Below are 8,856 nucleotides of genomic sequence, written 5' to 3' on the forward strand. Positions count from 1 at the left end.
GCCGTCTCTTCTGCAGTGTCCGCTGTTGAGGTGGAATTCTCCGATCACTGTTTCATTTTCTTTTCCTTGAATGTTACAGAGACCCCCCGGATGGGGAGAGGCCTGTGGAAGCTGAATTCATCCCTGTTGGAAGAAGCTGATGTAAGACAATCCTTTGAGGAATTTCTTCAGAGCCAGGTACCTCTCTTGGGTCTCTGTAGTACCAAGTCTGAGTGGTGGGAGATCTTCAAAAGAAGGGTTGCAAGGTTCTTCCGTCAGCTCTCGAGCCTCACAGGCACCGCCTGTATCGGGATCTGGGGAGGAAACTCGAGCAGCTCGTCTCGACTGGAGGGGACCGTGAGGAAATCTCTAGGGTGAAGGCCTTGCTCAAGGGGTGCCAGTATGATAGGCACGCATCCTTGGTTTTTGAGAGGGATTTCGGGAGGTACCGCTCGCCCGACCCTTACAGGAACTGCAGGATGTCAGTGAGTTGTAAGCTGGTAACAGGACTGATCGACAGTACGGGGTCCCTGAACAGATCCAAATCAGAGATCCTGGAGGTGGTCAAATCCTTCTACTCGCACCTCTTGGGGGGGAGGGAACCTGATCGGGATGAGATGTCGGCTTTCCCGGCTGAAACCATCCCTGAGCCAGGGGATGACCCCTCTCTTCATGTTTTGGTGGAAGCAATCAGGGAAGAGGAAGTGAGACGGGCGATTGATGGGCTCCGGCCCAAAAAGTTGCCTGGTCCGGATGGCTTAACATCCGAGTTTTACAAGACTTTTAGGGACTCCTTGGTCCCCCTCTTGACTGAGGTGTTTAATGAGTGTCTCTCCTCGGACGCTCTGCCCAGTTCAATGAGGAAGTCAGCCCTGATTATTCTGTCAAAGGGTAAAGACTCGTCCCGTATTGAGAATTGGCGTCCCATAGCGCTTCTCAATACGGACCGAAAGGTTCTGGCAAAGGTGCTTTTTAATCGGTTGGTGAAGTTTGCACCCCGGCTCCTCTCGGGGGCCCAGCACTGCTCTGTTCCAGGCCGCAGTACTTTTAGTGCTGTGCTCGGTGTCCGAGAGGCAGTGGAGCAGAGCAGGGCAGGTCACTGGAAGGGGTACTTGCTGTCCTTAGACCAGGCGAAAGCCTTTGACCGGGTTAACCACGAGTACCTCTGGTCCGTCCTTCTGAGGTACGGTCTGCCCGGGAGGTTTGTTGATTGGTTGAGAGTTTTATACAATGGGGCAGAGACTTTTCCACTTGTGAACGGTTGGGTCGGACCCCCTTTTGAGGTGAAGTCTGGTGTCCGCCAGGGCTGTACTCTGAGCCCACTGTTATACGTGTTTGCGATTGACCGTCTTCTAAGGAGGGTGGAGCGCGGACCGTTGGTGGGAGTCAGGATGGACGAGGCGGAGCCAGATGCCACCTTGAGGGTAGTGGCGTACGCCGACGACGTTTCCCTTTTTGTAACCTCGAGAGGGGAGGCAGATTGGGTCATGTCTGAGGTTGAGCGCTACTCGGTGGCATCCGGGTCCATGATCAACCGGGATAAGTGTGAAAGTCTCTGGCTGGGAGGGGGAGATCCTAGTTTTGATCTCCCGGACACTCTTCCAGGGCTTCAGGCCACAGCAAAAATACTAGGCATCAGTTTCGGTCTGGGGGACTACCCCCAGCAAAACTGGGAGGGCAGACTTAAGATTGCCGCCCAGAAGGTGGATCAGTGGAAGGGCTGGTCCCTGACCCTGAGGGAAAGGGTTAGCCTGGCCAAAGGGTATTTGCTTCCTTTACTAATATACCTGGGCAGTGTCTGCATCTTGCCAGAGCCTCTTTCGACACGGGTCTACAGCCTGTTCTTTCAACAATTATGGGGGAATAGGCTGAACCTAATAAAGAGGGAGGTCACGTACCGCACGAGGAGACTAGGAGGGTTGGGTATGGTCAACCCAGTGGTGTTCCTAGTAAACACCTTTATTAAGGCAAACATCGCCAACCTCTGGTTAGAGAGGGCTCCTCCATGGGTATTCTCCTGTAGGGGGTGGTTTCAGCCTTTCTTCCAGGAATGGGAGACAGGAGGGCAGGTGAAGGACCTTCGAACGCCTCATGGGCATCTTCCGGCTTATGCTGCCCCGGTTCTGAAGGTGATCCGTCGGTGGGGTCTGGGAGTGTGGGAGATCAGGACCTTGTCAAGGAGGTTACTTGACAATAAGGTCCTGTTGACCCACTTTCAGAAGCCCCTGGCGCTCAAGGATTGCCCAAGCCGGGATCTGGAGGTAGGGCTTGGGTTATTGAACTCTAAACGGATCCCCATGAAGTTTTGGGACTTGGCTTGGCGCTGCTTCCATGGGAGACTGTATGTGAGGGACAACCTGAAGTACAGGAACTCTGATGACCGGGATTGTCCCCGCAAGGAGTGTGGCGGCATGCTTGAGAGCATGGAGCACTTCCTGCTTCGGTGTCACTTTAATACAGAGGTCTACAGTAGGGTGGGTGCTTCCATTGGCTGGCCCAGGCTGGCAGGCCTTTCCTATGCGGAGTGGGCCTATGGGGCATTCAGGTCCCTGGGTGGCCAAGATAGGGGCACTGTTTTCTTAGTTAGCTTAGTGACTAGGTTTTAAACGTGGAACGCACGGTGCTTAGTGTCCACCCAGCAGAAAGCCCTCCCCCGGGAAGAGGTGATTAGGAACATCCTGGGTAACCTGGCAAAAGTGCGCTCGCTGGAGTATGAGAGGCTGGGTGCAGGGAGGGCTTCCCTTCTATGGAGGGGGTTCTTATTCAATGTGCCCTAGGGAGAGTTAGGTTATGCGTGTCTGTGATAGGGTGAGTTAGTCTCCTTCTATACTTTATATTTATTTGTAGGGTCAGGTAGTCGTGTAGGGTCAGGGAGGGACAGACAGGGACAGTCATCAGGGATAGGTAGTTTAGTATTAGGTTGGTAGTGAGGGTCAGTGAGGGACAGGTAGGGAAAGATTGGTAGGGCGTTAGGGACAGGTGTTGTTTTTTTTTTTTTTTTTATAGGGAGGGACAGGGTGTTGTGTGTTAGATTAGGGTGAGAGCCTCTGTAGTCTCCAGTTTCCTGGTGGTGGGCTGCTCCCCTCACATTGTAGTTTTTTGTTTTGCGGTATCGGAATTGGACTATAGGGCTTGCAAGCACTGAACTTGGGTCTGATTTTTGATTTATGGTTGGTTCTTTGTGGTTTGAAATCATCATGTTACTGCTAAGTGTTAAAACAGACTTTTTATGTTGTGTATTGTATGTATATGTGTATTGTATGTATATATATGTGTATTGCATGTGGGGGGGTGTAGTTTTAGGTTGGGTGGGGAGTTTCAGGGGGGAGGGGTGTTTTTGTAAAAAAAAAAGAAAAATGGACATCCTGCGGGATGCGGGAAAAAGGACCCTTTTTGCGCGTAAATGACCACAAACTTTCGTGGGACCTTGTTGGTGTTAAGAGGCCACAGACTTTCGTGGGACCTTGGGTGTTTAAAAATGGTGGTGGGGAAAAAAAAATAAATAAATAAAATAAAAAAAAAAATAAATAAAAAAAAATTAAAAAAATTGAAAAAAATTGAAAAAAAAAAAAAAAATTTTGTGTTGTAGAGTGTTAGTTTTGGCCAGGTGGCCCATCTCTTATTTTTGGCGGTGGGCCAGTTATTTAGTTTTCCTTTTTGGGGTTAGGTGTGAATGTGCAGGTATGAATGTTGCGGATGTTAGGGGTCTTGTGCGCTTTAGGGCGTGGCCTGGCTGGTAGGTACGGAAGGTCTTCCCTTGCTGGGAGGTCTTTTGGAAAGAACGAACACGTTTTGTGTCTTGTGTTTCGTGTCAAGTGTCGTGTTAGTTTGTTGGACTCTATATAATTTTGGATTTGGGCTATGTCTTGCTGGGGTTTTTTGTTTTTCTTGTATAATGTTTGTATTTGTGGTTTATATTTGTGTTTTGTTTTTGTGTTTTTGTACTTTTATATAAAATAAAAAAAGAGTTCCAGCTCCATTAGCGTCCACTAAAGCTGCTGCAGTTAAAAAGCTTTTAGAAGGATCGAGCTTGGCGGTCCACCGCAAGGCGTCCTACCGCCAGTCCGAGCCCCTGTGCCTTGGGGTGCCTCCCCGATGCTCTTCACTGAGTGTCCCGGGGGCCCGAACCATATCCTTTGAAAAAATTAAGTTTTCAAACAACAGGTGGTGTAGCTTGCTTAACAGCTGGGATAATCTGCTGACTAGCAGACACTGCTACTAGGCACACAGTATTTCCTGGGCTAGATGCAGTTAAAAATTTGCAATTAGATACTCTCGATGGATGCTGAGAAAGCATTCCATAGAGTCTCCTGGCACGCCATATATTATTCTCCTAAAAAGCTTGGGGTAGGGGTCTAGGGGACCCTTTTAGAGGAAAAATCACGGCCCTGTGTCGCAATACGTCACCTAGGCTGAAGATAAATAGAACATTTTCATCACCTTTCATAATCACCAATGGGACAAGGTAGGGATGTCCTCTGTCCCCTCTCTTATACATCCTAGTGACGGAGCACCTGCTCTCATCAATTCGCCATAACCCCAATATTAGGTGGATTGAGGTGGGAGGCACCGAGTACAAGTGCTCTGCATTTGCTGATGATGTCCTAGTATATATAACTCAATCACATATATCCATCCCTGTTGTTATGGCTGAAATAGATCACTTTGTTACGTGGTCAAATTTTAAAATCAATGCAGCGAAGTCTGAGGCCCTCTATGTCTCCCTCCCCAAAATCCATACAGGATTCCATCCAGTCCAACTTTCCCTTTGCCTGGCCCTCACAGGGTATCAAATACTTAGGAATTCGTATTCATAGAGACCTCTCCCGTTTATGTTATCTTAATTTTGGGCCCTTTATTGAACAACCCCATACAGACCACGGTTGGCAAGTTAGAACTGTAAGATTCACTACGTGAACCACTGGTGTTTTGTGGAAAAGCACATGTACACTGTGTTCCAAATTATTATGCAAAAAGTGTTTAGGTGTGATAAGGTAAGAATTTTTTTGTTTGTCAGTTAAACTCATTGATGGTGATGTGTGTCAGGGCTCTTTATATCACTGTAAGCAATTGCAGACACCTGTGCTAATTAATTAGGCAGGTGTGTCCAATGAAAGGCAAGACTACTTAAGAAGGCTGTCCCACATTATTAAGCAGCCTACATTTTCTGCCAAAATGGGAAAGAAAAAGGATGTGTCGGCTGCTGAGAAGCAGCAAATTGTTGAGTGTTTAGGTCAAGGCATGACTACAATCAACATTGCCAAGACACTTCATCCTGATCATCGCACAATCAAGAAGCATGTAGCTGATTCACAGTACACACATGTGCGTGCTGATAAGGGAAAATTGAGGACTCTTTCCTACAGGCAATTACGTCAGGTTAAAAGAGCAGCGGCAAAAATGCCTTGTCATAGCAGCAGACAAGTTTTTGAAGCTGCTGGTGCCTCCAACGTCCCCCGAACAACAAGATGCAGGGTCCTTCAGAGGTTTGCAGCTGTGCGTAAGCCATCCTGTTGACCTCCTCTATCCACTGTACAGAAGCAGAAACGACTCCAGTGGGCCAAACAATACATGAAGACTGACTTCAAAACTGTTTTGTTCAACAATAAGTGCCGTGCAACGCTCGATGGTCCAGATGGATGGAGTGGAGGATGGCTGGTTGATGGACACCCAATGCAAACACGGCTACAGCGCCAACAAGGAGGAGGTGGAGTAATGGTTTGGGCTGGAATCATGGGGAGAGAGATTGTCGGCCCCTTTAGGATCCCTGAAGGGGTAAAGATGAACTCCATAATGTATGTGGAGTTTCTCAAACAGCACTTCCTGCCATGGTTCAAGAAGTAGAACCGTGTATTCCGCAGCAAGATCATTTACATGCATGATAATGCACCGTCTCATGCTGCACATAGCACATCTGCATCTCTGGCTGATATGGGCATAAAAGGGGACAAACTTATGGTGTGACCCCCATGCACCCCTGACCTCAACCCCTTTGAGAACCTCTGGAGCATCATCAAAAGGAGTGTCTATGATGGCGGGAGGCTGTTCACATCTAAGCAACAGCTCTGGGAGGGTATTCTGTCCTCATGCAAAACAATTGAAGCAGAAACCATCCAAAACCTGACAAATTCAATGGACGAGAGAGTTCAGAAGCTCCTTTTGAACAAGGGGTCCTATGTGCAAATGTAACATCACCTAGAATAAAGTTTTGAGTTGAAAACTGTTTGATTTCAGTTTCTAATAACCTGCTAATGCTTATAATTTCAAAAATGACCATTTTTTTGTTCTTTATTAAAATGAAAAGGTTGATTGAAGAGTGTGGGGGATCTAAGAGTGTGGCAACCCAGTAGTCAGGATTATTTCGAATTCTGACAATCTGAGGGTCATGTTGCAGGTAGTGCAGCAAGAAGGCACTCATGTGTCTTGCGCATCTAGGAGCCCCAAAATTATTTTCTGGGCTAGATGCAGCTAAAAATTATTATTAATTTGAAAGCTGGTGGAGTTTAGTATAGATGGACTAATAGAATCAGTACTGCACACTGCTACAAGGCCCAAATTATTTTCCAGCCAAGGTACAGATAAACATGATTAGTAATTTTAAATCTGGTGGAGTTTAGTATAGATGGCCTAATAGAATCAGTACTGCACACTGCTACAAGGCCCAAATTATTTTCCAGCCAAGATACAGATAAACATGATTAGTAATTTTAAAGCTTAAAATGGTTGGTGAGGTGATTTTAACAAATCATCAAGCTTTTATTCTCCCCAGGATGACACAGGGGTAGAAAATTCCTTTCGGATCCAAGATTTGTTCATCTTTATGAACGTGAGTCTGTCTACATTATCAGTGGAGAGCTGCGTGCGCTTATCTGTCAGCACACCACCAGCAGCGCTGAACACACGTTCAGACAGAACGCTGGCTGTGGGGCATGACAAGATCTCCAAGGCGTAAGTGACGAGCTCCGGCCATTTATCCAGATTGGAAGCCCAAAAAGAACAACGGTCCAGTGACACAGTCATGGCTTCAATGTTTACTTGGAGATACTCCTGTACCATCGTCTCTAGGCGTTGACTATGCGTCAGAACTCTTGTTTCCTGTGGCCTTGCAAAGGATGGGCTAAAAAAGTGGTGAAAAGATTCCGCAAAATTGATGTTACCAGCAGATACTGTGTTTCTGTTACGTTTCGAGTGCTGAACACTCGACTGTCCCACGGTTGGCAAGTTGGAACTGTGAGATTCACTACGTGCACCACTGGTGTTTTGTGGAAAAGCACAAGTAAGATTCTGCAACAGTCTCTGCTGATACTCCTGCATGCGTGCATTACTTCCTATGGCAGGAATAATTTCTGCAAATTTACTTTTGTACCGGGGATCTAACAGTGTGGCAACCCAGTAGTCAGGATTATTTCTAATTCTCACAATTCGAGGGTCATGTTGCAGGTAGTGCAGAAAGAAGGCACTCATGTGTCTTGCGCATCCAGGAGCACCAAGTCCCTGTTGTGTTGGTGGCGGGGTAACAATCATGCTTCCTTCCTCTGCCCTCTCCCCCCAACCTCGCACAACAGAAATGTGATCAAGGTCTCCCTCATCTGATGAGTCTTCCATCAGTTCGTCCTCCACTTCTTCCTGGGCTCCTGCACCTTCCTCACTAGTTTGGCTGCTACCATGCGCCCTGGTAAAACCATCTCCCCCACCCTCACATGCCTGCCGCCTTGGTGCTGCCGACCGTCTGGACCTTGCAGATGTTAGCCCTTCCGCATACAACTCCTCCTCCTCTACTTCCTCCACCTCCTCTTGTGCCACCACCTGACTCCGAATTCTGATTAACATGTGCTCCAGCATGTAAATCACCGGAATAGTCATGCTGATAATGGCATCGTCAGCACTAAACATCTTCGTCGCCATTTCAAAACTGTGCAGAAGGGTGCATAGGTCCCTGATCTGAGACCACTCCTTCAGCGTGATTTGCCCCACCTCTGGATCTCGTTGGCCCAGGCTATACGTCAGAACATATTGCACCAGGGCTTGTCGGTGCTGCCACAGTCGCTGCAACATGTGCAGAGTTGAATTCCACCGGGTAGGCACATCGCATTTTAGCCGGTGAAGTGGCAGGCCCAACGACTTCTGTAGAGATGTAAGTCGCTGAGCTGGGGGATGCGAACGGCGGAAGTGAGCACACAGCGACCGTGCCCTCTGCAGAAGGCCATCTAGTCCAGGCTAGTGGGCTAAAAATTGCTGGACAACCAGGTTCAACACGTGAGCCATACAAGGCACGTGTGTGACATTGCCCTGGCGAAGGGCCGCACTGAGGTTTGCAGCATAGTCGCACACGGCCTTCCCTGGTTTCAGGTCCAGTGGAGACAACCATTCATGAAACTGGTTCTCCAGAGCTGACCACAACACCTCAGCTGTGTGACTCACAATTCCCAGACATTTCAAAGTAAAAACCGCCTGATGACGTTGAGCCCTGCTGCCAGCATAGTAAGGAGGTGTGCAGGATCCCTTCTGCGCAGTTAGAAAGCTTGTGGCATGACCAGACAGGCTTTGGGTGCAGGTGGAGGACTGAGAGGAGGATGAGGAGGCAGAAGCAGTGGAGGAACTTCTAGATATAGAGGATTGACGCACAACTCGTGGGGACGGCAAGACTTGGACAGCAGCCCCTTGTCCTGCTGTCACCATAGTTACCCAGTGCCCAGTCAGTGACATGTAACGCCCCTGTCCATGCCTACTCATCCAAGTGTCTGTGGTGAAATGCACCCTGTCACACACAGAGTTTCTCAAAGAAGCGGTGATGTTGTGTGCGACATGCTGGTGGAGCGCAGGCACACCTTTCTTTGAGAAGTAGTGCCGACTGGGCATCTGGTACTGGGGCACTGC

The sequence above is a fragment of the Phyllobates terribilis genome, unplaced genomic scaffold (genome assembly GCF_046119375.1).
Source record: "Phyllobates terribilis strain yellow unplaced genomic scaffold, ASM4611937v1 Scaffold_1__5_contigs__length_1240528914, whole genome shotgun sequence".
Lineage (NCBI taxonomy): Eukaryota > Metazoa > Chordata > Amphibia > Anura > Dendrobatidae > Phyllobates > Phyllobates terribilis.